The sequence below is a fragment of the Trichosurus vulpecula genome, chromosome 4 (genome assembly GCF_011100635.1).
Source record: "Trichosurus vulpecula isolate mTriVul1 chromosome 4, mTriVul1.pri, whole genome shotgun sequence".
Taxonomy (NCBI): Eukaryota; Metazoa; Chordata; class Mammalia; order Diprotodontia; family Phalangeridae; genus Trichosurus; species Trichosurus vulpecula.
In genome coordinates this window covers 159,666,278-159,692,146 of record NC_050576.1, presented here as the reverse complement: position 1 = coordinate 159,692,146, position 25,869 = coordinate 159,666,278, and the positions used below count along the sequence as shown (strand labels likewise).

The following is a 25,869-nucleotide window of genomic DNA, read 5'->3' as shown; positions in this document are numbered from 1 at the left end:
TGAATGGCGAGGGGATTGCCCTGATCTAGGGGAAGGCAAATGGACATCTGCTCTTGTTCCTCATACCTCACCCTTCATAGCAAGGGAGCTTCAGTATGTGTGGGGGTGTATGTGTCAAGAGACATACCAGATGGTCATTACCAGGAGCAAACTCCTAACTCCCACTAACACTGGGGTAAAGTGGAAATAGCACTGGATTTGGAACCAGACGACTAATGTTTAAATTTCAGCTCTGCCATTTGATACCATTTAGCTTCTGTGAGACTCAGTTTCCTAATCTGTAAAATGAGGTCGCTGGCATAGATGAACCGAAAGACTTCTTGAAGCCCTAAATCTATGATTGCATGATCCAACTCATGAAGAACTTGTGCTAACGTCAGCTGAGGCACTGTGGCATAGTGGGCCTGGAGTCAGGAAGACCAGAATTCATATCCTGCCTCAGATACTTAGTAGTGTGACCCTGGACAAGTCACTCAACCTCTGCATGCCTCAGTTTCCACAACTGTAAAATGGGGATAATTATAGTACCTACTTCTCAATATTGTGAGGATCAAATAAAATAACATTGACATAGTGTCTGGTATATAGTAGGTACTTAATAAATGCTTGTTTCTTCCCCTTTTTCCTAAGGGGTGGAGGGTTTGGCGGCTACTTTGGAAGAATACCAATGGATTCTTTAAATTATTGAGATAAATCCTGCCCTAACTAACCCATGGTCTTGACTCTCTCTTGCAGCTCTGGTCAATGGACAATCTGGTGAGTTCCTCTTTTCTTTGCTCTTTGTGGTCTCTGAGTAACTGTGTCATTTTTGCAACCACAGGAGAGCTGTTTTGTCTTGTGGGAAGAAGCCTTTTCTGCCTTTGCACCTTTTGGTCAAAGTTCGAGAGATGTGAAAATGGCACCTGCTCTTAATGATGCTAATGCCGAGAAGTCAGAGCTGCTTTGTGGTCATACCCTTTGTCTCAGGCCAAGTGGTATGAGAAAACCCTTCATGCTGCCCATGCCATTGCTCTTGGCACCCATCATGGAGTGGTCCCATATATATTGGAAGAAGAGAAACCTATGAATGGTGTAAAAGATACTCAGGACTTGGGGGGAGGGCAGATTTTTCTCAAAAAAGTACTAGTAGATAAAAACCAAAGGATATACACATTTTTCATGGTGTTGAAGGTGACACCTCCACCCTTTCTTGCCATCTTTGGCCTCTGTAGGACTTCATAGCAAAAACATCTGGTGGAATAAGCAGGACCCTATATAATGTAGACAGTTCCAGTTATATACCTCCCTGGTCATTTGGGCGGAGCTTGATGATGTCAGAAACCCTATAAGAGGGGAGAGGACAGCTTGAAGATTCTTCCTCTCTTTCCTTTTCCGGTTGGAGCCAGAGGCAGTTACAACCACCGTTACAGAGGCAGTTACGACCGTTACATCGTCAGTTTCAGTTGCAGCTTCAGTTTCAGAAACAGACACAGCTGAGGCAGGAGCTGCCAGCAGCAGAGCTGATCTACGGGAGGAAGCTGAACAAAGACTTCAGTCCAGTGGGTAATCTTATTACCATAAAAGGGGGAAACATGATTTTGCTTTACGCAATCATGTTTCTCTGTAGCCTCCTGGTTACTCTTTCAAGGCGTACCTATTGGGCCTGGAAGATTATGACCAACATATCAAAATGGGGCTTCTGGTTCATGGGTTGGTTACTGTGGAGCCTAAATAAATGTTTTGATTCTTCTGCCTTCTATTTTGAGAGTTTCTTCTATCCGGCGATTCCGAACCTTTCAGACATGTTTATGATCCTCTTTGAGATTATAAACTCTGTCCTCCTGATACATTACCTTGGATTGTTGAGACAACAACTAAACAACAAAGATTTATTAAGTGCTTACTGTGTGCCAGGCACTGTGTAGGCACTGGGTATACAAAGACCAAAAAGAAACAGTCCCTGTCTTCAAGTCTTCATTCACTCACTCATTCATTCACACACACACACACACACACACACACACACACACACTCATACACTCTCACACACATACATACTTACACACACTCACATATACACAGCAGGTAAAGGGAAAGCATTATGGTATAGTGAAAGAATTCATGGTCTGGATTAGAAAAACCTGAGGTCAAATCAGAGCTCTGTCTCTTACTACTTATGTGACCTTGAAAAGTCACTTAAATTCTCTAGGACCCCATTATGTTTTTATTTTTTAATTTATAGAATGAAGGAATTGGACTAGATGATCCCCAAGGTCCTCTGACTACGAATGCTTCCCACTGCACCATTCTGCCTATAAAGTAATGGAAGCTGAACTAGGGGAGTAATAGCCCTGAGGACAATAATAGTGGAAATGAAAAGAACCTAAAAGACAACTGAACTCTGGGTACTTGGGTCCTCTTGACTCTCTTCAGAGAACAGAAGAGAAAATGCCCTTGATTCTTCTCAGTAGAGAGGTGTGGGACTACAGGTGCAGGATATGGCATACATTATCAGGGGAGGGCACTGGAATGGCTAGTTTTGCTTAGTTTGTTTGGCAATTTAACAATTTTTATTTAACACAAATCATCAATAAAACTTACAGCAATAAAATACAAGGAGAACAACAAAACAGAGAACCTAATGACCATTAGTCCCAAAGATATATATATGTGTATATATACACATATGTTTATATGTATGTATATACATATGTACACACATGTAGATAGATATACCTCTAAAATGACTTAGAGTTCCAAATATAAAGGTTCCTCAGAAAGAAACCCCTCCCAGCCACCCCAATAAGTTTTGGTCCTGACTTATTTCTCTCTGACTCTGTCTCTGTCTTCACCTCTGTCTTTCTCTGTATCCCTGTTCCTGTATTTCTCTCTCTGTCTCTGTCTGTCTGTCTGTTTCTCCCCTTCTTGCCATTCCTCATGGTGCTTTAGCATAGCTACCATATCCAACAATTTTACAGGTCAGGCAAGGAGAAGTCTTTAGTGTTGGACAGTCCTTTGATTTTATTTGGTGCAAGATGGGGACAACACTTCCAGAGTTCTCTTCTCCCCTAGTTACCATTGCTGCTACCAATCAACTCTCCCTTTCTTTATATCTTTGAGATCTGGAAATTACTACACTGGCCATCTCCATGTGTACCTTTAGGGCAGAAAGCCTTTGGTTTGGGGTTGGAGAAAAGGGTAAAGGTCCTAGCTGCTACCAATGTAAATAGTAACCTATTATACTGAATCCACATTTTTCTGAGTCTTGAAGGGTGTAACAATAATTCTACTTGCCTCTACTGTGGCTGTGTAAGACCAGTAACACCAGCACACAGGAGGGCTGCTAGCACAGGTTCTTTGATCTGTTTTTCTGAGGGGTTTACAGTCTCGCTTTAGTTAAACACATACATATCATTCTCTTAGTTCAGGGCAAAAAGTCAGCACCCTGAACTTCAGCACAAATACAAACAGAAATTACAAGCAGAAATTTTATAAACAGAGCAAATAAACACAAATCAACAGACAGACTTCTCTCTGACCATAGCAATACTTACACAGTTACCAGAGGGAGAAGCACCCACATCTAGGTTTTCAAAGGGTGTGCTCCTTAACTTAACCCAGAGTCTCATTTGGTCAAATCACATGACACTCTTCCAGTGAGTGAGCCCCAAACAAAATGCTAACCTCAGAGTATACATGCACTTCTTCAGGGTCAGAGGGCTTCGCGCCTCTTGTGATCTAATTAGCAAAAGGCTGTGGGCCTTCCTACAGACAAAGGCAAGACTCAGTCAAAGGCACCTTAGTGCTCTCAGCCTTAGTGCTGAGAAGCACTCCAAAATAAAAGACAACAAAAATCCTACTTTGCTTGCCATTACAGAGGGCCAGTAGGAGTTTTGATAAGCAGTGTTTGAGAAGAGGGGATGGCTTTAGTGACTACAAAGAGAACATGTGCGAAGAAAGACAGGAAGGAGGAATGCCCATGGGAGGAACGTGTTTACAGAAGAAAGAGAGGCTCAAGAGGGACTAAAGACAACTTCCTTTTCCAGCAATTTTACCCAGTGCTAACCCTGGATTTATCAGGGGTTCTATCCATACTTCCAAGTGACAAAGACATTTATGGTTGTTACTTAAAAGGGTTTACTTGGTTACTGGTAATTACAAATTAACTCCTCATTAATTTAATTTTTCTTTCACTATTTACTTCATCCTTATTCATCTATCTATGTATTTTTCTTTCTATATCTCTCCTTCCCATTCCCTTCCCCCAAGAGAACAATTAAAAAGCCAACAAAATTCTCAAAACAAATATGCATGGTACATTAGCCAGGTCCAAAATGCATATCTTATTATATATTTTAAGTCCATCACCTCTATGATAGGAGGTGGGTAGCTTGTTTTATTTTTCAACTTCTAGTATCATGGTTTATCATTGAGTTGATTTTAATTCTGAAATGTTTTCAAATAATTTTTCTTGTTGTCATTGTATAAATTATTCTTCTAGTTCTGTTCATTTCGCTCTGCATCAACCAATCGTGAAAAAACGTCGACCTTAAAGGTGTTTCTAAACAACATGTACATATAAAATTAAACATAAAATATAGGAAAAGTAATTTTTTTGAGGGAGGAGGGCACTAAAAACTGTGTGTCTGTGTGTGTGTGATCAAAATAAACTTCCTGTGGGAGGTGGTAACCAAGGAAGGTTTGGAAGGAAGGTGTTCCCAGATCATGTGAAGCAATCCCTTTTCTATCATTCGTATATTAATTTCCAATGTTGGAACTGCATACATCTTTCACTTTTTTTTCCTTTTCTATCTTCTACTCAGCTTTTTACCAAAACCAGTAATTTATGTCAATCGTCCATGGACCACTTTGTTCAAAGGGGAAGAAGTGCATCTGACATGCGATGGATTACAGTTCTAAGCACCAGGGAAAACAAAATGGTACCACAAGGGGAAAATGCTCCAAGAAACCCCTGGAAACAACATCATAGTTAATAATCCTGGGACGTATAGATGTAAGACCAGCAATTCACCCCTTAGTGACTCTGTAACCTTTACCTTTATTGGAGGTAAGAAAAGAGGTGAATTAATTAAAATTGTTCATCTTTTTCTCCCTGGGAAACCCAGGATTTAGATCCCATAACTTAATTGTCCTCCAGGCCTAGGAGACAAGGCTCTGTTACCTCCAGTTCCAGCTTTCTCACTCTGCTGCCTCAGATTTTCTTCTACTAGGGACTAGAAATGTTATAAATGGGTCAGTAGCTTGAGCTACTGTGAAGACAGTGTCATCTTTGTTAAAAAAGAATTAATTAATTTTTCATTTTCAATATTCACTTTTATAAGATTTTGAGTTCTAAAATTTTTCCGCTCCATCCCCTCTCCTCTCCCCATGACAACAAGCAATCTGATATAGGCTATTCGTGTACAATCATATTAAACATATTTTATATTAGTCATGTTGTAAAGAAGAAACAAAACCAAAGGGGAAAAAACCACAAGAAAGAAAAAACAAAGAAACAAAAAAAGAATGAAAATAGTATGCTTCAATCTGCATTCAGATTCCATACTTCTTTCTCTGATTGTGGAGAGCATTTTTCATCTTTAGTCTTGGAATTTTCTTAGATAGTGTCACCTTTGACAAGGAAAGGGAAGTTGAGAAGAAGGGAGTGTTTGGGAGGAAAGATATTTGGACATGTTGAGCATGAACTGAATTTTTTCACCTGGGGAAAAATCAGGGTAGAGGGAAGGTAGCAGTGAGAGCACAAGGGACAGTATAATCAAAGTTCTAGCCTTGCCCAGGAGAAGGGGCAACCCATTGGAGAATCTTGAGTGTATCTTTATGGGATTTTGGGGAGGGGAGAGTAACACTTGCTATATTACATTTCAGTGTAAACATAACTTTTATATGCACTGGGAAACCAAAAAGATTTGTGTGACTTGTTTTATTGCCATATTCACTTTACTGCAGTGGTCTGGAGCCAACATCTAGGAGGTATACTGATAGTCTGTATATTATTAAATATCAGATATTTTCATTTGAACTCAATCAAAAAGCTAGGAATTGTGAGATAACAGTGATATTACTGATGACTACATTGATGGTGATGATGACGATGGCAGCTCCCATTTACATAGTTTTCTAGAGTTGGCCTCTAAGCCAGGAGGAGATGGATTCAAGTTTCCCCTTGGATAAATACTGGCTGTGTGACCAACAGCAAATCACTTAACCTCTCTGTGCTTGGGCAACTCTTTAACTCTTTAAAGAAAGTGCTGACCCTTGGTAGAGGGAATTTCCTCACCAGTGCATTCCTATACTGATGAAAATGAGAAGTATAATCCTGGTCTCTAACCTTACATATGAAATGGATGTTGTTATCATCTTTATTTTACAGATAAGGAAACTGAGGCTCACATAAATTCAGTGGATTTCCCAGAGTCACACAACTAGTTTCTGAAGCAGAAGGAGCAGACTCCTGTTCTTCATAACTCCGAGTTCAGTGACACATTCACTAAGCCACTCTGATTCCAAGTACAATGTTTTTTCTTCTTCCCCACAAATCCAAAATGTTGAGTCTGCTCTCCAAAGGCTCAACAGATATATTGACAGGAAATATTTGGGAGAAGTCATCTGTCTTTGGAAAGAGGGGAATTTGGATCAGAGGATTAAGTTTAACGTTAAACAGAGGAAAGAGGAAAGTCCTGAATATCCTGATGAAGCTTTAGGCTAAGGGCTCCCTGATCCTCCTTCCTTCCCTCAGCATTCCACATAGTAGGCCCTTGATAATGGTCTATTGGATGTGTAGAGAAGCCCATCCCCACATAGGTTCTGAAGGATAGTCTTTGTTACAAATGAATGAGTATATTAAACCTCAAAAGGTTTGGAGATTATATGGCTAAGTAACTGATGAATATGGGTGTGTCTTACAGTTTCTTTGATCCTGAGGATTCCATACCTTGTATTTGAAGGAGGTAGTCTGATTCTTCTGTGCCAGGAAAGAAATAACAGCACTTTGATCCATGTGACATACTACAAGAATTGAAAATGCTTCTCTGCTTTTAATCAAAGTTCAGATGTCTTTATCCCACAAGCAGGTTTAAGTAACAGCGGTCTATATCACTGTACTGCATTCAAACATATGTCATGGAAGATTGTATCAAGTCCAGTGCATCTCCACATCCATGGTATGACTGCCATTCCTATGGAAGAAGATAAGGACAGTCAGTGGCAGGGTCACTGATTGGATAGAGTGGGATGGATATGACAGAGAGACATCTTATGGATTGATCATTGATGGAAACTCAGAATGGGCTGGTAATGTTCCTTCTGGGAAGGTAATGTTCCAGCTGGGAAAGCTGGAGTTAAAGAAACCAGGGGAGGAGAAATGGGATTGGGGAGGGCACTGCATGGGTGTGTCTCTATGTCTGGCTAAGCTTCTGCAGGTGTTGAAAAACGAAGCTCGCTTCTTTGTTGGACTCTTTTCTCTAGAGCTGTTTTCACGTCCAGTGCTGAAAACAACAGACTCCCAGCCCATGGAGGGGAGTCTGGTGAATCTGAGGTGTGAGATCTGGATGCTTCCAGAGAAGTCAAGCATCCAACTTCTCTTCTCTTTCTTCAGAGATCCCAGAATCATTCTATTGGGCCAAGCCAGAACCCAAGTGCTCCAGATCTCAAAATTCTGGACGGAAGACTCAGGACCTTACTGGTGTGAGGTAGAAACTGTGAATCCTAGGGTCTGCAAACAGAGTCATCCAGTAATGATGAATGCCAGGAGTAAGTATGAAGGAGAGAAGTCTAATAGGTCTGGAATTAAGAAGAGAGAGGCTGGGTAAATGGTATAATCTTTGGCATTAAGTTCTATTCTGTGTAACTTTTCCTGTCCCTAGCATAGTAATGGGATCCTTACTAGAGAAATGGGGATCCTCTGCTTAAGCATCAGAATTGGGTTGCGAACCACAAGAATCCAAAACAAGAGATCTAGATAGTATTTTGCTTCCACCTCCAGGTCCCCACTGTTTACAATGTCTCACAGACAAACTCTTCCCCTGCATTCATATGTTTCTCTCTGTCTCTGTCTCTCTCTCTCTCTCTCTGTCTTTCTCTCTCTCTCTCTCTCTTTGTCTCTATGTCTCTCTCTCTGTTTCTGTCTCTTTCTCTCTCTCTCTCTTCTCTCTGTATGTGTTGAGATGGAGAGAGATGTACTCTAAAGTGAAATTGTTCAGATAAGCAAAATTCCAGGATGGCAGGACAATGGAGTAGGATCTTTAGGAAAGGGGCATCTATTATGAGAATAAACAATCTGAGGATCTCCCATATGTAATGCATCATTATAGGCACTGGGGATTCAAAGAGGAATAAAGAATGTAAGTTCCTTTCCCCCAAGGTGTCTACAATCTAGTTGGGGAGTTATTAAATAGAAAAAAAGGGAGTGTATGCTGAGGGCCAAGACAGTATGGAAATAAGTAGATTCAATATTCAACAAGCATTCATTAAATATTTCTCCCTATCAATATATCACTGGGAGATGGAGCTAGAAGTGGCCTGGAGGAGAAGCTTGACTCGATATTTGGCTAATCCCTATCCTTCAAAATTAGTAGAGGCAAATCTATTGAGAGAACTAGCCTCCCATAGGGAGGCCCAACCCTATTTAACCTTGGATAATTGATGTCATTGGCATGGGGTTAGAAATTTAGCTAGGGTTAGAAAGTTCATAAGATTTTGGTCAAGAGGAGTGAGGGCACTATTTCCTCCCCAGCAGTGGTCTTGGAATTATTCTCTACCCTCATCCCTCAACATCTGATCCTACAACATTTCCCATTTCCTCTACCCTGACCATTTCTGCATCTCAAATGCTTGCTTCAGCCTCTTCCCTACCTCCAATTCCCCCATAGTAGAGGACCTCACAAGCTATTATGTGTTCATCTAGGAATCTCTGTCTCTGAAGTGCACATGGAGGTGCAACCCCATGGAGGCCATGTGATGGAAGGGCAGAAGCTGGTTCTTCTTTGCTCAGTAGTTGAAGGCTCAGGGGCCATCACATTCTCCTGGCACAGAGAGGGCACAGAAGTCATTCTGGGGAAGAAGACTCTGCACTCATTGGTAGCAGAGTTTGTATTTTCTGCTGCAAGGGAGAGTGATGCTGGGAAATACTACTGCACAGCTGACAACAACAGTAGCCTTATTTCCAGCCATTCTTTGAGCATCACTGTGAGAAGTGAGTTTACCTCCATTCCTCTCTTCTTTTCTTCATCTGTCTCTTCTTTCCTGACTCCCTCCCTCCCTCCTTCCTTATTTCTTTCCTTCCTCCCTTCCTCCCTCCTTCCTTCCTTCTTTCCTTCCTCCCTTCCTCCCTCCTTCCTTCCTTCCTTCCTTCCATCCTTCCTTCCTTCCTTCCTTCCTTCCTTCCTTCCTTCCTTCCTTCCTTCCTTTTTCCCTTCCCTCCTTCTTTCCCTTAGATTTTTGTTCTGCAGACTCATTGAAGGCATCTTTGGGACACCTCCAATGGCAATCAGGACAACAGAGATAACAAGGACCTTCCCCAATTTCTTCTGCTAGGTACATTTGATACTTAAGAAGCCCCAGAAGCCCTCATATGCCCTGCCTCTTAGACTTGCTGTTCCACTTTTTATGCCACAGGGTCCCAGTCCAGAGAAGGCAGTAGGATTTTGGCCCAGGAGATTCCAGGCCCTGGGTTTCTCTTCTTTAAGACTCACACTGTCTTCTGTGCCTGCAGGGAAAGGAAGGGGCCCACGTGTTGCAGGAATCACCATGGTCCTGGTCGGTGCTCTTGGTCTTATTGCTGCTGCTCTTCTGATTTACTTCAAGCACCAAAGGAAATCAGGTTCATCACCTTCTGTCATTTTCCCTTTGTCATAGCCAGAGACAATGTGGTGTTTACCAAAGTAGAAGCCAGGAGCCCTGAATTTAAGGCCCAGCTCTGACACTCACAAGTTCCCTGTACCAACGAAAGCATCGGGTGAATCTTTAGCCTAGAGGTGAAGAAAGTGAGGCTCAGAGAGGTAGCCTGACTCCAAATCCATCACTCTTTACACTATACCATGCTGACTCCCTGCTACTAATGCGCTTGCCATCTAACAAATTATCACCTGTGGAGGCAGTTGGTGGCACAGTGGATTAGACTGCTGGGCCTGGAGTCAGAAAGACCTGAGTTCAAAACCAGCTTCAGACACTTAACTGTGACCCTGGGGTAACATTTGTCAAGTGGTACCTGGCCCAGAGTAGATTCCATATAAATGCTCCTTCCCTTCCTTTAGAAGAGGGGGATAAGTACAAAAGAGAGAACCTGCAGGTAGCAGAGCCAAGATGGTAGCTGGAAAACAGGGACTCGCTCTCCCCCAAACCCCTCCAAACACCTGTAAAAACAGCTCTGAATAAATTCTAGATCTACAGAATCCACAATATAACAGAGGGAAGCAGGTCTCCAGCCTAAGATGACCTGTTTGGTCGCTGGGAAGGGTCTATCACATGGTGCTGGGAGCGGAGTGTGGCCCAGGGTGGGACACACCAGGACAGACCAGGCACTGAGAAGATTGGGTGGAGCAGGCCTTAGGGCCCTGTATCACTGAGTTATGGCAGCTACCAGACTTCTCAACCCACAAACGCCAAAGACAACTTAGCAGGTCAGTGGAAAAACTGCTGGATCAGGGTGAGAGGAGTGTGTGGTCAGCCCCAGCCCCAGGGGTGGCTGAGGTGGTATGGCAAGGCAGCAGCAGCAGCAGCAGCAGGAAGCTCCTGTGGCTGCTTCCAGAGCTCCAGCTGCAGTTGCTTCTGGCCCTAGGCCCACCTGGTGGGAGGAATTAAGCAGCAGATCAGAGCAGGAGTGCAGGGAGCTCTTTGCTGGCACAGAGGCAGGGTTCTCTTGCTTTGCCTTGCTTCGATCTGGGTCGAGGTCCTGGTTGGCAGTTCTTTGGGGAGGAGGAGCCCTGGTGTGGCAGAGCTTGCTGTGTAGAAGTAGCTCTGAAAACAGCAACACAGCGCTCCTGAAGTTTGGGACAAAGCACTTGTCATTCTGACAAAAATTTCAAGGGTCAAGTAGTTGGCTGGGAACATGAGCTAGCAGTGAAAGACTCAGACTACTGAATCTTTTTTTGACGACAAAGACAATCAAAACATACAGACAGAAGAAGTCAACAGAGTCAAAGAGCTCACATCAACAGCCTCAAAGAAAAATGTAAATTGGTCTCAGGCCATGGAAGAGCTCAAAAAGGATTTGGAAAGGCAAGTAAGAGAAGTAGAGGAAAAATTGGGAGGAGAAATGAGAGTGATGCAAGAAAATCATGAAAAACAAGTCAATGATTTGCTAAAGGAGATCCAAAAACTGCTGAAGAAAACAACACCTTAAAAAATAGACTAACCTAAATGGCAAAAGAGCTCCAAAAAGCCAATGAAGAGAAGAATGTCTTAAAAGGCAGAATTAGTCAAATGGAAAAGGAGGTCCAAAAGAACACTGAAGAAAATACTACCTTAAAAATTAGAATGGAGCAAGTAGAAGCTAGTGACTTTGCGAGAAATCAAGAAATTATAAAACAGAACCAAAAGAATTAAAAAATAGAAGACAATGTGAAATATCTAACTGGAAAAACCACTGACCTGGAGAATAGATCCAGGAGAGATAACTTAAAAATTATTGGACTACCTGAAAGATCAATGGAAGAGCCTAGACATTATCTTTCAAGAAATTATCAAGGAAAACTGCCCTGATATTCTAGAACCAGAGGGTAAAATAGAAATTGAAAGAATCCACTAATCACCTCTTGAAAAAGATCCCAAAAAGAAAACTCCTAGGAATATTATAGCCAAATTCCAGAGTTCCCAGGTCAAAGAGAAAATATTGCAACAGCCAGAAAGAAACAAATTGACTATTGTGGAAACGCAATCAGGATAACACAAGATCTAGCAGCTTCTACCTTAAGGGATCGAAGGGCTTGGAATATGATATTCTGGAAGTCAAAGGAGCTAAGATAAAAACCAAGAATCATCTACCCAGCAAAACTGAGCATAATACTCCAGGACAAAATATAGATTTTCAATAAAATAGAGGACTTTCAAGCATTCTCGAAGAAAAGACCAGAGCTAAATAGAAAATTTGACTTTCAAATACAAGAATCAAGAGAAGCATGAAAAGCTAAACAGGAAAGAGAAATCATAAGGGACTCACTAAAGTTGAACTGTTTTGTTTACAATCCTACACATAACTCATGAAACCTTTCTAAGTATTAAGGTAGTTGAAGGGAATACACACACACACACACACACACTGACACACACACACACACACACACAAAGGGCACAGGGTGAGTTGAATATGAAGGGATGATATCTAAAAATAAATAAATAAATACAATTAAGGGGTGAGAGAGAAATGTATTGGGAGAAAGAGAAAAGTAGAGATAGAATGGGGTAAATTATCTCACATAAAAATGACAAGAAAAAGCAGCTCTATTGGAAGGGAAGAGGGGGCAGGTGAAAGGGAATGAGTGAATCTTGCTCTCATCACACTTGACTTAAGGAGGGAATAACATACACACTCACCTGGATATATTACCATACAGGAAAGTAGGGGGAAGGGGATAAGAGAGGGGGGATGATAGAAAGGAGGACAGGTTTGGGGAGGTGGTAGTCAGAAGCAAACCCTTTTGAAAAGGGACAGGGTCAAGGGGAAAAAATTGAATAAAGGGGGAAAGGATAGGATGGAGGGAAATATAGTTAGTCTTTCACAACATGACTGTTATGGAAGCGTTTTGCATAATGATACATGTATGGCCTATGTTGAATTGCTTGCCTTCTCAAGGAGGGTGGGTGGGGAGGGAAGAAGGGAGAAAATTTGGAACTCAAAGTTCTAAAAGCAGATGCTCAGAAAAAAGAAGTTTTTTTTTACATTCAACTGGAAAATAAGATACACAAGCAATGCGGCATAGAAATCTATCTTGCCCTACAAGAAAGTAAGGGGAAAAAGGATTGGGGGGGGAGTTGGATGACAGAAGGGAAGGCAGACTGGGGAAAGGAGCAATCAGAATATATGCCTTCTTGGGATGTGAGGAGGGTAGAAATGGGGACAAAATTTGTAACTCAAAATCTTGTGGAAATCAATGTTGAAAACTAAAAAATGTTAAATAAAGAAATAAAGACAAAAAAAAAGAAAAGAGAGAACTTGCACAAGGCATTATGGGAAAGGTCAGGAGGGAGGGATCCTTTTTAGTTTGAAGGAAAAAGGAGGTGTTATGGGAAGACTTCATGAACCCGGCAGTGGAAGGAAGACCTTTTAATAGGCTGAGGTGGGGAGGAGCTCATTCTGGCATGTGGAATAGCCTGGCCAAAGACCCAGAGGTGGGAGATGGATAAACAAGGACTGGGGACAGGAAGTGGTTTGGTTTGAATGTAGGGTACATGAAGGCAACAATGTGATGGAAACCTAGAAAAGCAGCCTGGACCCCGATTATGTGGGGCCTTTCAAGCTAGGATATGAAGATTGTGTTTTATCAGGTAGGTAATGCAAAGCTATTGAAGACCAGAGAGGACAGCCCATGGTGAATTGATGAAAACCTCAAGGAGAGTAGCTTGAGTTTCAGTTCTGAGGTCTTTGTTCCCCCTGCATGTCGGGTGTTTCCTTAGAAGTTAGGAAGGTTTAGTTTGGCGTTGTTTTTGCCTCTGAGCAGAGGGGAAGGGAAGGAGAAGAAGCATTTATCTAGTACCTACTATGCACCAGGCACTGTGATAAGTGCTTTATTATCTCATTTGATCCTCACAACAACCCTGAAAAGTAGGTGCTGTTATTTTCTCCATTTGACAGCTGAGCAAACTGAGGAAAGCAGTTAAGTGACTTGCCCAGGGTCACGCATCTAGTAAATATCTAAGGTCTGATTTGAACTCAGGTCTTTTTGACTGTAGACCAGGCACTCTATCTGTTGTGTACCTAGCTATCTCTTAGCCCTTTAAGGTTTTTGTGGTAATAACCTCATGTTCCTCTTTGAAGATCTCACTCTCATTTCCCCTAATTACTAACCAAATTAAGCTTAAACCTTCCCCTTCATGTAATGTGATCATTTAAAAGAATATTAGAACTGGAAGGTATCTGGTCCAATATCCCCTCCTTCATTTGACAAATGAGGAAACTGAAACCCAGAAAAGTTATTTGCCCAAGATCACAGTCAGTACTGAAGCTGGGTCTTCTGACTCAAAGGGCATCTACTTTATGTTACTGCTACTCTGCTAGAAAAAAAATCTCGATATAGACTTCAAGATTACAAGCTAAATAATATGCTTTTCTAAGGAGACATTTTTGATAAATTTTAAATGCAAATTATGAAAAAAATACTAACTTAACTAGAGCATTGCTTGCTGTCATTGAATAGAATAAAGAACCCATTTCAGCACCCAGTGGTCAGTCGACCAGTAAGAGTTTTCTCAAAAGGAAGGGTGATAATACTGGTTATCCTGAGCCTCAGCCCAGGAGCCATTTTCAGAGGTGCACCTCTGCCTCAGGATGTGATAGAATATTTTTGCATCTTAAAAGAAAGTACTAAAATTACTGAGTCATTTCTGTGGGAACTTCTGTTGGCTCTTCAGGGTTAATTTCACTTCCTCAATATAGGTATATTATTTTTCCAAGCATTTCTGAGAAATAAGGGTGTACTTTGGGAGCTAGAGTCAAATGAGAAATATAGACAAGTTAGTAGACTTTTGTGAGGAAGGAGGAAAGTGCGAATTGTGGGACAAGTAATGATAGCGTAATTGAGAAGATCACTCCTTGGTCATCTGCTGTTGACATTTTATGCCTCAGTGAAGTCATAGACAGCATGCTTGTAAAATTGTGGATGACAAGATGAGAGGGTGGGGTACCTAACATGTTGGATGATAGAGCTCATGACAGGTTATATGATAGATCAGGTTTAATTAGGTGAGATTTAATGGTGGTAAATGTAAAACCCCTCATCTGGGATCAAGTAATCAACTTTACAAATACAGGATGGAGTAGGCATAGTTAGGGCTGAAAGAGATCTGGGTTTTTAAGCAGACTACAATCTCAAAATGAACCCAAAGTAGAGAGATTTCTAGTCCAGACATCCATTAGATTAGATCCTTTCTGCTACCCCTTCTGACTCTGAGATTTTGTGATGACCTCCAATGATGGGGAACTCTACTTTTCAAGGCAGTACACCTCTCTAACTGACAAGAAGTTTTTCCTTATGCTGAATAAAAATCATCAGCAGTACGATTTCTGCTCATTGTTCCTGGTACTAAACTCTAAAACCAATGGAAAATTGGTCAATAAAAACTATGAAAATCTTTCAAAAGATATTCATTTCTCCCTTCTTGCCATTTTTCAACACTCCTCAGTCTCCCTTTCTTTGTCCCTCCCTTTTACAACCTGAGCCCATCCTGGGAAGACCTTGCTGATGGTGTGAGCCTTACCATTCCCGTATATTTTTGTAACTCCAACTGAGTGAGAGCATTTTATTCCATGGATTCTTGGGGACTTTGGATGAGAGGGTGCTATGGGACACAGAAAGACAAGCTATTTGGGGGGACAATGAGAGAACTGAATATAAGTGCTGTGGTCAGGGGAAAGAACACTAGGACAAAGGAGAATTGTAGTGACACATGGCTTTAGAGAGCCAGTAGCCAAGGGGGCACAGATAATTCTGGGTAATTTATGGGGTAATAACACTAAGTAGTTTTTTTTTCCTTCAGTTTCCCACCTAGTGGTGGAACTAGCTCAAGAGGAGACTCCACTTGCTAGAGTAAATCAGGAAAGCTGGGGCCAGGGGCACAGAATGAGTCCAAGCCAGGAAAACATGGCATTGGACACATATTTGCCATGTGACCTATTTGTAATCCACTTAACATTTCAGTGTTCTAGGGCCAGGGATGTCAAAGTCTGGGAAGCCCACAAAACTCTGAAGAGTTTCCCAATCACATTAAAATGTAATTGGGAAATGTTTAACAAAATAAAGAAAAATACAATACAACAGATAATGTTAATTTGTGATTTTGTAAGTTAATGTGTGGCGGGCAGGGATCCATTTATATTTGAGTCTGACGCCATTGAGTCTAGATAGTTCTCCAAGACTATAAGTTGATTCTATACCAGTGAAATCACAGGGTCCAGTCCCTATGCCTAGAAATTTGCAAATAGTGAAATTGACATCTTCTCATTTTCAAGTCTATGTACATACACTGAGTGCCTGCTTTGTGTAAACAGGTAGTATGATGGGAATAACTCTCACATCTGAGTACAAGGACTTGGGTTGGAGTTCAACTCTACCATTTTCTTGTCTCTGTTATCTACTAACTTTGCAGTCTTGGGCAAATCATGTAACCTCATTAAAACCTATATTTTTTTATCAATAAAATAGGAATAATCACGTTTGCATTATCTAGCTCAGTATTGTAGTGAAGACCAGATGATATAATATGCGAGACATACTTTTCAAGCCAGGGCCACAATCATACTTATCACTTACCTGCCTTGACTATTTCAACAGGTTCCAAAGGGTCTCCCCACCTACATTTTCTCCTCAATCTCTTCCATCCTTCATATCACTGTTCCAATAATCTTTCATGCACATAAATCTAGCTGGAAGTAGTGACATACATCTGTGGTTCTTGCTGCTAGGGAAGGTAAGGGGGGATGTCTATTACTTTAGTTTAGTAATTCTGAGCTATAGGAGGGCTAAAGCCCAATTGGGTGCCACACTAAGTCTGGCACCAATATGTTGAGCCGCTAAAAACAGAGGGCCTTGAGGCTGCCTAAGGAGAAGCAAAGCAGTCCAAGTCAGAAAAAAATAAATAAATGGGAAGTTAAAGCTTCATGGTTATCAATAGTGGGATTGGCCTATGAGTGGGTGTTGTGCTTCTTGCCCCAGTATGATAGGAAGACTCAATCTCAAAAAAAAGAATAAAAAAATATAGATTTGTGTATATATATATATTTGTACATGTGTATATGCATATATAAGTATATATATATATATATACACATGCGCAATCTCAAAAATTTCAGCTTGAAGTCTTTTAACGGCTCCTTATTAGATAAAATTGAAATGCTTTTTGACTGACATTCAGGGTCATCATCAATCTGGTCCCATTCTAACTTTCTATCTTTCACCAAAATTAAGAAATGGAAATCTCTTCTGGGGTAAAGAAGGATATACGCAAATGCAAACTAAAAGGTTATGAAATGTTGGTGGTAGGGTTTCTTCAGGGCACCAAAATCCAAGCAGCGGAGATAAGAGCTAGAAACCAGCAGAAGTGGAGATTCAGGAGGAGGTTAGTCAGTGTTACCTCTGGAAGCTACAATGTGGAGGTGATACCTGGTCTGTCTCCTCAAAGCTTTGGCCCTTTCCTGGCATCTGTGTGACTTGCCTGCCTCAATGGGTTCTGATACGATGGCATGATTAAAGGCAGGGTCTTCAGTACTACCTTTTGACTTAGCTGGACCAAGAAAGTCACAGGCTTGGACATTAGTTTACATTAATTCCCTCCATGAATTCTACACTCAATCAAACTGAATTGCTTACGATTTCAAACCGCTCCTTGTGCCTTCTCGTCTCTGAACCTTTGTTCGTGCTGCTACTTTTGCTGCGGATACCCTCTTCCCTGGCTGCTGAATTCTTCCTCATCCTAGCTCAAATGGTGTCTCCTCTGGGAGTATTTCCATATTTCTCCACTCAGTAGTGACTTTTCAATCTTGGGGTCTCACATAGTACTATGTTCACTTTGCTCGTGTAACCAGTATGGATTGTTTCGTGTTACAGGTATGTCACATATCCACCTAATAGACTGTAAACTCCCTGAGGACAGGGACAGAGATTTATCTAAATGTGGCATCTCCCCTAGGGCAGGGCCCTGCACATAGTAGGTCCTTCATAAATGTCTAGATTGTTGGCACATGTAGCCACCAGCCTATGGCCTTTGGAAGCTTAAGCTTGTTGAGGACATGAGATTCAGGCTTATGAAACAATTAGAGGACAATATGGTCATTTATAGTGTAGGAACTTCATTTAGCTTGTAATCTCAGGAGCCAATGAAGTGACAAAGCAGCACGTGTCCAGCTGATTACAAGTGCCTGAGTCTCCTAGTTATATTTTATACACACACATACACACATACATATGTGCATACTTATACACATATATATTTATATATACACATAGATATTGGCATTAGCACCCAGCACAGCCTTGACAAAATATATCTTGAGAAACCAGCCTAACGCTAACCCTTATATCAACTTTTTATAAATTCAGTTGGTTTGGCTCAGGTGAATAGAATGAGAGAGATATCATATATACATATATGTGTGTGTGTGTTTGTGTGTATATCTATATATCTTTGTATATGTGTATTTATCTATATATCTTTGTAAACTTTAAAGTGCTATGTAAAAGCTAGCTATCATTATAACAAGAAGCTAATTGCAGAAGTTGGATAGTATGAGCCCAGCTGGAGTCAGGAAGACCTGAATTCAAATTCAGTCTCAGACACTTAGCTGTATAATCCTGGACAAGTCACTTAATGCCTGTCTGCCTCAGTTTCTTCACTGGTAAATGGGGGGTAATAATAGCACCTACCACCCAGGGTTGTTGTGTGGATCAAATGAGATAATATTGTAAGGCAGTTTGCAAACCTCAAAGTCTCATACAAACAGTAACTATTATTAAACAAGATACAAGGTTCAATGTTGTGGAGGGAATGTACCATCTGGTAGTTTACTATTTTAATAAATGAAATTTTATACATGCATATATATGTGTGTATGTGTTTTATACATATATATGTAATCACTACAAAGCAATACCATTTATAAAGCGCCTGCAACATCATAGACACTTAATAAACGTTCGTCTCTTCCCCCACCCCAAATAATTATTCTTGCTAACTAGGTAGTAAATTTAGTTGTTCCTAAAGGAATTTAAGTTTTTTCCAGTGCCTCCTAAATTTTGGTGCCTTGGGGAAAAGCCCCAGTTGTCCTGAAGTAGTTGTAGATCTGCCAGAGAGACACATCTATTGACCCATTCTTCTACTTTGCATTTCAGGGGAAAATTCTTCCACAGACCTGCCCAGGTGAGGCCTCTGCCTTTTACTGCTATTTTTTAAGGTGTCCACAATGCAGAAATATGGAATTTAGTCCGGTAACTGCTGTTTATCTCAGCAATTGGACATGTCTTGTTCTTTCCTTAACACCTATCTGGATGTGTAAAACCCATTTCCTGTATACCATCTTTCTCCCACCTCCCCCAATCCCTTCTCAGTCCCTGGGGCATTTATTTTCTGTGCTCTGCTTGCACCTGGTGTTATTATAGTATTTATTTCTTTGACTCACTGGCCTATGCAATACTATCCACTTATCTATATATCTTCTGTCCAGCTATAGGTTATAATCCCACTGGACTTCTCACCACTCATAGCATGATCTGTATTTATCTAACTCACTCTAAGCATGGCATGGTCCAGGATCAAGCCCAAGCACATTTTGAGTTAATATCTTTTAAGAATAATGTCATCTACTTTAGTTCCCCTCTTAGGGGAACTAGGAATTGCAGTATAACTAATTGGACCTTACCGTCTGGCCCTTGGCCCCAAGCTGCCTGACCTACTAGTTCTACCCTTAAGTGGGAACCTGAAGGGGAAAAAATTCTGCTTGGTGTTATCACCTGCTAAATCACCCAGAATTCTCTGTGCCCTCTTGGATGCTGGTTTCCCTAAAGCCCCGTGTCACTATGATTCTCCTTTCTCTCAGGGTTTTTTCCCCTGACCACATCACTCACATTTAGTTCTGCTATTGTTTCCCAAAATAACATGTCTTTCTGTGTCTCACAGGAGCCCTCCCATTCAGATTTCCCAAGAAACCATGGAATCAAACGTACCCACTTGGTTGGAGCTGCAAGAAATACATCGCAATGGTGAGGCTCATGCAATCAGTAAGATCTTCCAAAAGTGGACTCAGTGAATGGAAGGAGGGGAGAAGGAAAAGGAAACTGAGGAGCCTTGTTGAGGCATGGAGGTGGGAGGATAAATGAATATTATCCTTTAAAAAGACTTTCATATAGTATTGACCAATTGTACACTGGTCTCAGAGTATAGAACCAGGAACAATGGGCAGAAATCATACTGTGGATGGTTTTTATTCTGCATAAAGGAAAACTTTCTGTTAGAGGGGTATGAGGAAAATAAAATGCTTTGCCTTGAAAGGTAGTGGGATCCCCATCATTGGAGGTCACCACAAAATCTCAGAATTGGAAGGCATCCAATCTAATACACATCTGAACTAGAAATCTCTCTGCAACATGTTCAATAAATGATCATCAGATTTTATTTACAGAACTCCAATGAGGTAGAACTCACTACTCTACTACTTCCTGAGGCAGATCATTCCATGTTTGAGCAGGGAAGGAAAGTCTAAGACTTCCTTCCCCATTAAATTTCCTCTTGCTAGATTTGGCCCAATGTTCTAGCACTGTTTGGTATATTTCATTCATATAAAGGGTGGGACAAGAAGGATATCTTTGATGTCCAACCCTAAGAATCTATGAATGTGAGGTAAGTCCTGTAAGAACTTTCTAACCACCTCAAGTTTGAATCATCAGCGAGTTGGCTGGAAAAAGTTAGTAGTCTCCTAGACAACCTTACCTTTTATTCCAGAGACTCCTGTTGTTGGAGATGTGGTCTATTCAGAAGTCTGGAGTACACAGCAGGGAAGAGAAGGTGCAGGTGCGAAACTGGGAGTAACTATGACTGAAGAGTATTTTTGTTGGAGCTTAGAATACAGGCTTGTATCAGTAGATGTTGAGATCCTTCAGCTGATTCTCAGGGTGGTAGATGTGACTGGTGTGCCCATGTGAGATCTGTCCTCTGGTCTGCTGTGAGGGGTCTATCTACCCACCTCCTTCTACAACCTCTGCATGTCTCAGCTTCTTTGCCGCCTCACCCCTGCCATTGTACCTGCCCCTGCTCCCTCAGCCACCTCTCCATCCCTAGCTTATGCGTGGCAGCATAGACTGGGAATCTTTCACTTGGTACATGAAATATTTCCCCTGCCTGTCCTACATGAGCTTAGCTTACAGCAAGTAGCCACAGAGCTGTTTTCCGAGGCTACTGAAGTCCATCATTCCCTCATGGCCTGACCAGCAGAACTGGACAAACAAGAATGTGCCATCTCTCCTATGCTGGGGGACTGGCTGCATTCCATATACTTTGACATGCATTTTTAAAAATATTGATATTCCAAATTGTCTCCCTCCCCCCAACCCCTCCCTAACCCACTGAGAAGGCAAGCAATATGATATTAATTATACATGTGAAGTGTTGCAATACATATGTCCAGATTAGCCAGACTGACTACACTATAGGCACTCTTTGCTTTTGACCTTTTGTGAAGACCTAGATGAGGAGCTCACTCCAGGTCTCTTTGGTAGAAAGTTAGGGAGACACAAATTTCTCTGTCTTTGTTCTTGTCTTCTTGGAAAACTGTTACCGAACTTGGAGGCCTCTCTGATCCCCATTTGGCCTCTAGTTCTGAGGGTATTGAAGAGAATCAAACTTACCCTTTTCGTCTCACTATAGTCCCTTTCCATAGAATACTGCTAATGGACAAACTAAGAGCTACAAAGTGTTTTGGATTTTAATCAGGTAAAGTTTCTGGTCGTGGGTGAGGTTTTTTCTTTTTTTACAGTAAAAGGAGAACATTGACAGGCAGCAATCAGAGGTGGGTCTGGTTAAAGAACTCTCATGATCACATAAATGAGATGCTAAAATGTGAAGGCGAGAATCAGGGCTTAGAAGAAGAAAAAACTTTGTTAGTGTAATATTGGGAGAACATTTTCTGTGTCTATGGAGTCTTGGCAAGGACTTAGCAAAAGGTAGATAAAAAAGAAAGCTGAGGCTGTTGGAACAGGAACAGAAGTGGAAGCAAGGAATAGCCTTTTAGAGACATGATGATGACCAATGGAAAGGGTCCAACATATCTTGGGCTATTGGAAGATAAAATGTAAGCTGTAAGATGGAACCCTATTACCCTTCACTTAACCCCCCTCTTTCCTCTTCCCTCTCCCCATAGAAGATGCCTCAGGGAAGCCTCTGGATGACAAAGTGAGTCATACTCCCTGGCTTCCCAGTTTCATTCCCTTTCCCTCCCTTCTCTAGGGCTTTACGTTTGTATTTTGTTTCCCAGGACAACTCAGTCATCTACTCTGTAGTGAAGAAGGAAGAAGCTCAAGGAGACTCAACTGGGAATTCCCAGACTACGAATGAGAGCAATGGAGATACTAGATGGCTTTAAAAATGTCCTGCTCTTGTGACCCTCCATGAGCCATGGGTTCACACCACACATTCTTTAAAGATCTTCGAGGTCTTTTACTTTACCTGCCCTTTCAGGATTCCTTTCCTTGATTCCATGGGGAAGCTGGCACAGCTATGGGAAAATGTAGGCAGGAAGTCCAGGACTCCAGAGAGAACCCATGACTTTTGAAATTTCATGCCTTTTATGACCCGTGTCTGCCTGCTTGTGTTCCTGAAGGGCTGAGAACAGTGAGGCAGAAGTGCCTCATTGGGGAAACTGTTATAAAGGTACACAATATATACACACATACACACATACACACATACACATGCTTGTGTATGTGTGTATGTGTGTATACTGGAGAGGAAAATAGCAAAACCACCCCAGTATCTTTGCCAAGAAAACTCCAAGTGGTGTCACGAAGAGTCAGAGATGACTAAAATGAATGAACAAGAAAAAATGTGCGTACACATATAATAATAAGCATACACATAATAATATTCACATGTAATATTTAGATACATAATAATAAGTGGCACATAATAAATACCATAGGGTAGTATAGAGCCTAGATCTGAGATTTCATTGCCATAGGGAACTCCCAGATGAGGAAATTCCTTCTACCAATTCAAATCAGCTCTTTCTCTGCATATATATGCAGATCTATACATATATCTATAGATATATAAATCACTTTCAGATTTTCCCTACAGTGCACTGGTACTGTTCTGGGTAACTTTATTTTTCCATTAGGCTTTTGACTTTGGTGACCCACCTTACAGTACTACTGATGTATGAATTGTGACTTGTAAAAGGAGTGATCAAGCCTACGTCGTTGTCATTGTCATCATTATCATCGCCATTTTATCATCATGCTTGCTTATTGCATACTGACACTGAAAGTGTAACCTACATCCCTCCCCTTTTGGGAGTCTTTTTAAGCAGAAGAAATATTTGTGTTAAGTATGGTGTATCGTAATCCTTTTTTAAAGTTTTTTTATTGTTTATCATAATCTTTTTTTGCTTGCATGTTGAGCTAATAGCTTTCTTTGAAGTACAGGTGTTTGTATCCCCATAAATTTATTTTCCAAATGTGTAACTGGTGTTTTGTTCTTTGCTCATGATTTATGTAAAAGTTCCTGCCCTACCCCCACTCTTAAGTTAGCAGTAGTTCTTGTCAAAGTTGTTCTCAGGCAATTTATTGGTATTGGAGCAGAGCAGACTGACAATCTGGAGATGATCATTACCTCCCAAAAGTCACTGCCTATCATCCATAGGTGAGTAATGGGAAGCAGGTCTCTAGGTTTTCTGACGAGAAAGCAAGTGACTGCATCTGAGGCCACTGAGAATCCTGAATGCATGTTAACACCGAATTGCCCCAAAGACCAATTAGGAGTGTGGGAAAAAAGACTATCTTTGAGTCTGTAAGTACCCTGGGCAATTAATGCTTCAAAAAGAACGTCTGTAAACTCCCACTTGTGCACCATGGCCAATTAGCATTTGCAAATTTTTCAGAACACTCAATCAAATTCCTTTCAAATGAAAAGCAAACAACTTCAGAAATGGAACATTTTCTCATAAACAAGAGCAATCCAGTCTCAAGTGGCATTGTTGCCAAAGACTGGTCCTTTGACCCTTCCATAGATGCTGGTGCATATATTTAGTCTAGAGAAATCTGGTGGAGGAATGGAAACTTTACAGGCTCAAAAGGACTATGTCCCTCATTTGGAAGCATTAACTGAGGGGATCCAAGATCAAGCTTTTGTTGTTGTTTAGTAGTGTTTCAGTTGTGTCTGACTCTTCCTGACCTCTTTTGGAGTTTTCTTGGCAAAGATACTGGAATGGTTTGCCATTTCCTTCTCCAGTTTATTTTACTTATGAGGAAACTGAGGCAAATACGGTTAAGTGGCTTGCCCAGGGTCACACAGCTAGTAAGTGTTTGGGGCAGGATTTGAATTCAGGTCTTCCTGACTCCAGAAGAAGCACTCTACCCACCGTGCCATCTAGCTGTGGGAGATCAAGTCAGTCACTTCCTGTGATATTTTCTATCATTCGATCAACTCTATTGGAATATGTGTGAGTTGTATGCTGTGTTTTGCTTTCACCTTTTTGTGCTGTGGAAGTAATGGTTATCAGATAATTATCCAATTAGAGAGGGAGGGAGAGACTGATGCCATTTGTGGAATTAGCCTTCTAAATTTAGGACAGGTGTTTGAAAGAAACACAAGGTGGCAATGAAGACCAGGTTAGTCCTTGATAACTCCTCTAATCAGAGACAGCATGATTCAATGGAAACATCACTGTTCAGGTTCTAGCTGTATCCCAGCTCCATTATTATGTGATCTTGGGATAGTCACTTCTCTTTGGGCTTCAGTTTCTCATCTATGAAATGAGAAGGTTGGGCAAGATGGCCTGGAAGTTTCCTTCCATATATAAATATCCTATTATCCTATGACCACCAAGACATTCCAGTGTCCAGATAACAATAAATAGCATTTCCATAGTCCTTAAAGTTTACAAAGTATTTTTCTCACAATATCCCTTTGAGGTAAGAGTGTAAATATTTTTATGTACAATTTACAGAGGAGTAAAGTGAAGTTGTGTATGTGTGTGTTTGTGTGTGTGTTTGTGAAATGATTTGTTGAAGACGCATTCCAGAAGCTAAAAAGGAAGTTCACTGTTACCATCCCCTCTTCTTTCTCCCCTAACCACTACTTCCTACTACTGCAATATCCTCTTGTGGTTGGAAGCAATGCCTCAGAAATAGTAATAATGGCCATGCTTTATAGAAGCAGCTTAGACAAGCTTGTTGTGACTTACTGCCTGCTATACAGGAAAACATTAGGGTGAGAGAGCAATTATCCCACTTGGGGACAAGAATTGCTAACAGTTAAAGCATCCTTTGTTCAAGCATTTTAAAAATCTAGTTAATTTTTTTAGTGGACAAAAATCTACCTTTTTTCCCTTCCACCTTCCCACCCCTCTCCCCTTGAAAAAGAAAGGAAAGCAAAACTCCTGTCACAAATATGCGTAGAAAAGGAAAACAAATTCCCTCATTGGCACTGACCCTCCCAAAAATCTCTATTACCTCTCTGTGAGGAGGGATGGCAAGTTTCATCATGACTCCTCAGGAATGGTAACCAGTCATTGCATTGATCAGAGTTCCCAAGGCAGCCTTTTAAGGATAATAATATCATGCTTGAAAACAATATTTTTTGTCTTTTATTTCACCCCAAAATCATTTCCCCTTAAACTTACGAATCCTTTCTTGTGACAAAGAAAACTATTTTTGTCAACCCAGCCAAACACAGGCTGTGACTGACAGTGGGTGACATTCCATAGACATGGTCCCTCACCTTTCTACTGAAAACATCTGTTGTTTCATGATTGGTTCTCAAGACCTAAAATTGTTCATTCCAATTCACTAGTGTTTAGCTTCTTTTTAGAGATGTTATTACTTACATGATTGTGGTTATTTTGAATATCTTGGTTTGTTTCCTTCAATATGTATTACTTCATACAGATCTTTCCATATTTTTTCTAGATTCTTTACAAAGAGTATTTATTATGGTACAGTAATATTCCATTGCATT

General features: G+C 41.0%; 1 pseudogene; it reads left to right on the top strand.

The window, feature by feature from the left end:
• The first annotated feature begins 728 nt into the window (after positions 1-728).
• Positions 729-22,295, top strand: LOC118846897 (annotated as a pseudogene).
• Positions 22,296-25,869: the final 3,574 nt, after the last annotated feature.